This window comes from Mercenaria mercenaria, chromosome 15 (genome assembly GCF_021730395.1).
Source record: "Mercenaria mercenaria strain notata chromosome 15, MADL_Memer_1, whole genome shotgun sequence".
NCBI classification, from domain to species: domain Eukaryota; kingdom Metazoa; phylum Mollusca; class Bivalvia; order Venerida; family Veneridae; genus Mercenaria; species Mercenaria mercenaria.
The window spans coordinates 37,843,629-37,851,324 of NC_069375.1; positions in this window are offsets into that span (position 1 = coordinate 37,843,629).

Below are 7,696 nucleotides of genomic sequence, written 5' to 3' on the forward strand. Positions count from 1 at the left end.
AGGTTGACTTGCTTTCCACAGATGCTAAGACTCCATGAATTATCTTTTTGAAATGTCACAATTTTGTAAATTGGTTGGTCATGTAATGAATATCCACTAATTATTTGGCATGATATTGACAGTTCCTTTTCTTTCAATATAATAAAGTCTGATGGCAAGTGATTCTTAATGTCTGACAGTTCTGTAAAAGTAATGTGCTGTTCTTCGTGTGGTAGCCTAACCTTAATGCCTTTGTAAATTGTCCTTGTTTCATGTGCATTTGTCTTCCTTTCCTTTTTCACATTAGGATACACCTTCTGTATGTGTTCCGAGAAGGCACGTTTCTTAATATCGAATGGTAATCCAGCTTCCTTGGTCTCAAATTCAAATATTTCAAGTAGCTTATTTATGTCAACTTCAGAATTACCATCTTCTTCCACCCTAGTCAATAGCCTGAAAAAATAAATGCAAGTAAATGTACTGAAATAGCTATTTTTTAAAGAATTTTTTTTCAGATGTATTAAATGTATAAGTTTGATAATGAAAAATGTCCCTTATAGCAGAAAAGATGGGAACATTTAGCTTGTTAGAAATATTTTTGCTGTCATCAACAAGTTTTCTTAACAAATTTGCATTTTTTTTGCTCATTTGAAACAATTTTGGGACAGAAGCCAACATTTGTTCCATTTACTTGACACAATGACCAAGTCTTGTCCAGTGCATTTCTGTTCCAGTAGTGTTGTAAGCTCTTCTGTAAAAATTAGTGTTGGAATGCTGTTGTCATGAATTTCAAATAAAAGGGACTGTACGCATAAAAATGGTCAAAAATTATTCCAATACATGTAGAGGTGGAGACAATTAAAATTTAAGTCTTTAAGTTGTTTCTGATTTTTGTGTTAATAGTCACAGCTGGCTAGTGTCAAAAAGATGATATGGCTGTACCACAGTATTTTTCCTGTAAGTTAAACATGTTAAACAGACATAAATGGTGTCAAATATTCAGTAATCTGTTGTAATTGTGAGAACCACTGTATGTGTTGTAATCCAAATTATGTACTGTTTTTTCTTGTTGGAATGCTATACTGGATGAATTTTAAAAAAAAAAATGGAAAAAAAAAAAAAAAAAAAAAAAATTATGCCAACGCAGTAGAAGTGGTTACTGTTACAACGCACTGGGATGTTTCCGTTTCTTTTCAGTTAGTGAGGCAGAAGGGTGTCAAAAGGATAAAATAACTATTCCACAATCTCTATCCTGTGAATGGTGCAATTTAATCAAGTCAAAAATGCTAAGAATACATAAACCAATGAGATATACAGTAATGCGTTGTAATTGGAACCACTTCCTTATACGTTGCATTTAACTTTTTTTTTTTTTTTTTTTTTTTTTTTTTTTTTTAATGCATTCAGTGCCATTCAATCTGACCATGAAGATAATGAATTTGTTTGATAGCATCATACTAAAAAGTGTTATGCAAACACAATCAGATTTTTTGTACATTCTTACATCTTTTTATAAATTTTACACATACTGCACACAAGTGTGTAAATAACTGGTGCATTTTAACAGTGTTTGTTGCTAGAAAGGATCATATGCAGGCTTCTTTGTAACATGTTAAAAGCAAACTCAAAAGAAAATATACTGTTGACAGCAAAAATACCTTTATCAAGCTATATTTATACTGTTTACCCTGAAACCACTGTTTCTGTGAAAGTAAGCTTTGGCCTGTATAAAAATTTTGTAATCCTTTTCCATTGAACATCAAAATTTCAATTTTGATTGTTTCATTAATCTTACACAAGCTTTATTTCATCTGATTTTCTTGATTATACCATTAGACTAAACATTTTATGTGAAAATTTTGTTGTATTTCTGCATCATCTGTGAACAAGTTGCTTTACAAAAAACAATTCAAGCTAAGTTTCTAAAATGACTGTCTTAAATATCAAATATATTTTTCCAGGGGACATTGCAGTAGACAGGGAATAGTAACAGTTGATGATCGGTCAGCAAAATAGGCAGATCACCTGGAAGGCCGACCGCTTTGCTAGTGGAATATAAGTTCAGTTACAAGTCCCTAGCAATAGGTAAAAGGTTTTTTTATAATATGTTTATACAATTTTCCTATAAAACGGTGTTTAATTTTTATAGGGTTATAACCTAGCCTAGCCTCTGTTGCTTACCTTTGTTGTATAATTTCAGGAAGATTCTAGCCACGACAACAGTATTTTTACATTGGCTACGCTACTTTGCAATTGTCTGGTGTACAATATGAAGGGAGCCTTTGATCAAGATGCCGTCAACAAATTAACGTATCCTTGTTGACATATAAACATATTTTAATGCAAGACGTTGTCTGGGACTGCTGATACCATTAAATTTACATGATGATTTAGACGAAAGTATGGTGGTATGTTGAGGACAAAAAAAATGCATGTCCTAAACATACCATCGTACGAACGAAACTACGGCTTGTCTTTTATTCTGTAAGAAATGATTTTGTCCGGTTGATTTTTTTATCCGAAAGAAACTGACACATTCCATAGATGAATCAGAGTTGAAGGACGAATCATTTCAAAGACATTCTCTTCTTTTAAGCCGAAATGGAGATCATAGGCCAAGTCCTGGGATCGAAATAGCATCCTCGCGATTCATAGTGCACGCCTTTTTATACGCCCGTTTGAAAAACGGGACATATTATGGGAACGCCCCTGGCAGGCGGGCGGGCGGCGTCCACAGACTTTGTACGGAGCATATCTTCTACATGCATGAAGGGATTTTGATGAAACTTGGCACAGTTGTTCACCATCATGAGACGGAGTGTCATGCGCAAGAACCAGGTCCCTAGGTCTAAGGTCAAGGTCACACTTAGAGGTCAAATGTCAAATTCAAGAATGACTTTGTCCGGAGCATATCTTCTTCATGCATAGAGGGATTTTGATGAAAGTTGGCACAATTGTTCATCATCATGAGAAGGAGTATCATGCGCAAGAACCAGGTCCCTAGGTCTAAGGTCAAGGTCACACTTAGAGGCCAAATGTTAGATACAAGAATGACTTTGTCCGAAGCATTTCTTCTTCATGCATGGAGGGAAATTGATGTAACTTGACACAATTATACACCATCATGAGACGAAGTGTCATGCGCAGTTCCCTTCTTTAGAATTACTTCCCTTTGTTGTTACTATAAATAGCTTATATTGTAACTTTTACATTACTAGTCGTAGGGAAAATCGAGACCACTTTTCTGTAGTACAACATGCATGCTACATCCAATTTTGGGGTGTATTTTGACCAGTCTCTACCTGGTAAAGATTTTTGTGAGGACTTACATTTTTTTTTTTTTTTTTTTTTTTTTTTTTTTTTTTTTTTTTTTTTTTTTTAAGATTAACTTCCCTTAGTTGTGACTATAAATAACTTATATTGTAACTTTTTTATAACTGACCGTAGGGAAAAACCAAGACCACTTTTCTGTGGTACAACATAGATGTTACTTTCCAATTTTATGTTTATTTTAAGGTATCTCTACCTAGTAAGGAGTTTTTTTTGTGGACTTAGAAAAACAAAACACTTACAGTTATTACTAAACAACCACAAAATTAAAATTCCATTTGCAAATACAGGTGCTAGAGTAAAGAAATTTGCTGTGACGGGCGCATATTGTGACATTCTTGCACTCTTGTTTACATATTGAGCTCACCGGTCCGGCTAATTGTTTTAACCGAGGCTGTAGACATGGTAGAAGAATAGTTCGTGACAAAGCAATATGGTAGTAGATTCAGTATGACTTAATCTGTTCACGACAAGTAAATATGCAACTTTAAACGTCCCCGTAGCACCAAGATTTAAGCACGGACTGAACTACGGTGTTCGGATAGGGTCATTGTTTTGTCATACTGTCGACCACTATATAGAGGTAAGGGTTATGTTACAACGACACGATACGTCAGCACGACAAGATGTTGCGACGGCATGACGACATGATGCAACAGCAAAATAACACGATGCAACAGCATAACATTAATATCGCGTTATGACATACGATGGGTTTACATGGCAACATGATGTGACATTAATAAAATATTAGTGTCGTACTGTTGCGTCGTGTTGTTTTGCTATCGCATGGTGTTATCTTGCTGTTTCATCGTGTTGTCGTGCTGTCGCATCGTGTTACCGTGCCGTTGCATCGTATTTTGTTGTCGTGCTGTCCCATCGTATTTTTGTAAGATCACCCTTCCCTCTCAAGGGGTCGAAAGTACGATCGTTCCATGATAAATAGATAAATGATAAATAGCCGGCATAAGTGAAATTCTATTGTACAACATTCACTGTAAGAATCAACACACATTCCCACACACATTCCATAAAATATAAGGTAAATATTTTCCCATAAAAAGGTAACATCTATACGCACATGCGATCACCTATACAACTGTTAAAAATATAACTTCCAAATGTTAAACTAAACGATGATTGGTTGCTATTAATATTTAAGCTAAATATATACATAGTTAACTTGCGGCCTGCGGGGCCAAGTTGATATATAAATAGTTTTAAAACGCATAAGTCTGTTAACTTTGTTCTTTATATGTGAGTTTTAAAACAATGGTAGTTTCAACTACGGTATATATTTTAATGCCTAGAAGAGTTCTGCCTTTTTCCTTGACCGAAAAATATTCAGATGTGTTACCGAAATGGCAAAGAATATCCGTTATCGTGGACGTTGTGAGGAGGACAACAGTAGTCTCAACCTCATTTTGCCTGATTTTGTCATATGCATGAGAGATTTTAGCCTTAAACTCTTTGAAAATGGAAGAAAAATATCTGATAATGAATATCTCGAAAACAGCCTTTCTTCGAATAAAAGCAACAATGAAGCATCCAATAAGCTACGGGAATATATCCGAAAGTATTTCCCCAATCGAGAATGCTTCACACTTCCAGTACCTGGTGATTATGATGTGCTCGAAAATCTTGAGATCTTGCCTTTCAATGTCCTGTCAGTTAAATTCATAGAAGCTACAATCCGGTTTATGAAGCACGTATATCGCTTAAAACCAAAAGGACTTCTCGCCAGCAAACCAATAAATGGGCAAAGTAAGTTCCATTTAATTTTCTTTTTAGCTCATCTGAACGATCCGGCGTCTGTCGTACATCGTCCGACCGGCATGTATAGTTTTATTAAATACATGTATCTACTTATGATCTACTTGAGCAAACTGAAAGTATGCTGAAAGTATGCTCCAAGTATGTTGCAATTCTGTAAGAGACAGTTAGTGGCAAAGTGTCTTTTGTCTTTGAATTCCGAACCGGCCTGCACACGTATAATGCTGGTGCGAGTATATCATTGGGATGGTCATGCAGAGCGTCAAAATTATAAACTTATCCACGGGTAACTGGTAACGTTGAAATATGAATGTTGCAGTAATTAAAAAGCGAGCTGCCGTTTTCTGGACATGTAGATGTTTGACCATTGTACAATAGCTGTTGGGAATATTACTCAGTAAAACGTATCAATATCGTAATCGATCTCGAAAGAAATATGGTGGCATGACTTGTTATTTGCCGGACGTTGCGACTGTGTCTATCCCCACCTGCACAATAAGTTCATCTGTTGTTCCATATAATAATGTATACAATAATATAAGTATTGAACAGTTTGCTAAGTTAACATAAAGAAAAATATTTATAGGTTATAAACTTTGTATCGGGAAATATGCACGAGTTATTCAGCGGAAATATTGCTCGACTTTAGATGCGCAATATTCTTCCGCTGCAGAACGAGTGGATCCTATGTAAAGATAATGACCTTTTTGATTACATACGCATCTACACGAAAAATAATGTGAATATTATGAATTAATTCAATAGCCTGAAAACTAAATAAAATAATGTGCAACAACACACACTAAATTTTGTCACGCACCCGAAAAGAAATTCAGGCGTGTAACTTAACAGGGAATAGAAACGAGTATGTAATAATTATAATTATAGTATTGATCTTACCTTTTCAAGTGATCTATAATTACAGTGTTTACAACCCTTGCAACTGAGTATGTCACAGCACTTAGAGATGGTGCTGTTCCTGACGTGGATGATGCTTTTAAAGCCGTTGCTAAAATGGACAATGAAAGGATATCAAACAAAGCTCTCGATATATTTGAAGACAAAATGAAAAAAATACAAAACAAATTGCCGATCCCTTCAAGAATGTTTGAAGAACAATACATGAAATTTCAACAGGACGCATTGAGTTTCTTACGCGAAAATGTTGTTCATGATGAAACTGGGGATTGTGAAAGGAAGGCACAGGTTCGTTTTAAAACAATTTTGTAATTATCATGTTGATAACGGTATCATAGGTTATTTCTTACCAGGCAGTTATTTAAGGAAGTAGATAGATACAATAAAATTTGAATGTGCGCATGTCCAACCAGAAGCAAATGTAGGAATTTATGACAATATTTACGACAAACTAAATGTTTATTATTATTCATAAAATGATTGTTTTATTTTCTTCTGGACAGTTACATTAACCTGTGTCCAATTTGATACTAAACGGTTTTATAATGCTAAAATGAAGAACAATTTGCCACTGAAACGCTATTAAACATTACTGCGTTAAAATAATGTCATAGACGTCATGGCGTTATGTGTCAGTAACCGCAAAAAAAGGAATGTGTATCTTAAAAGTACGTGATTTTTAATACTTTAATATTTGAGCTAATTTTAAACAGCCTTTATTTGCCAAAATATTTTTCTAGACTCTTTCGTTTCGTGTAGTGATCAATATTTTGCAGCCTTTATCTACTTGTATTGAAATGTCATGCGGAATGAAAGAAAATGGTTGATGATAGGCAGATACAAGGTTAATAATCACGGACATTTTCAAATAAATGGAGCACTTTGATTTGTAATACATATTATTTCAGATCTCGTTTTGTAATTTTGTAATTTGGTATTTATATAATACTAAAACTAATCTAGATTAGTCCATATTTCGGTAGAAAATAATGATAGCATGGACTAAATTAACGTAACCATGGAAACTAAACATGAAATCTTTATATCGACTTTTAAAATTCAAAAGTTTTACACTGAATGTTTCAATTTTTAAAATGATTTTTAAAATGGTTCATTGGAAGAAGAATTGCAATCAGACATGGTTTTTCTAGTCTGATCAAAAGTGCTGCTGTGAGTATTTTGTTTTGCTTTGGTATATGGAAATAAACTAATGTATTACGTTAAAAGTAAAATGTTTTGAAGCTGCACGAAGCAGGAAAGATAAACTTACTTTAATATTTAAGAAAAACGAAGAAAGTCAAGACAATGTATTTAACCATCCTTGTTGACATGATTACTTAAAACTTTAAGATACTTAAGATACGATAGTGGTTGATATTCTGTTCATAGATTAATCTTGGTATTCAATTAAGGTCCAATAGAAAATGGAACTGAAAACGTCAAAAACTCGTTATTATCCGTAATTGCTTAAAAATCAGAGAAAAAGCGTAAGCATGGAAACAAAATTTTAGTTTATATAAGAAAGCTAATGCATACCCTCAAGGATCTTAAAAATGCCTCATACATAACCTTAGGACGGCCAGCACATATTCATGCAACCTCGCCAGGTATATGTATGTTTTTGACAACACAGAAAATGACGTCACTCGACCTTCAGCTATTTCTGGAAGTAATTAAAATGAAAGTAAAAATGCTA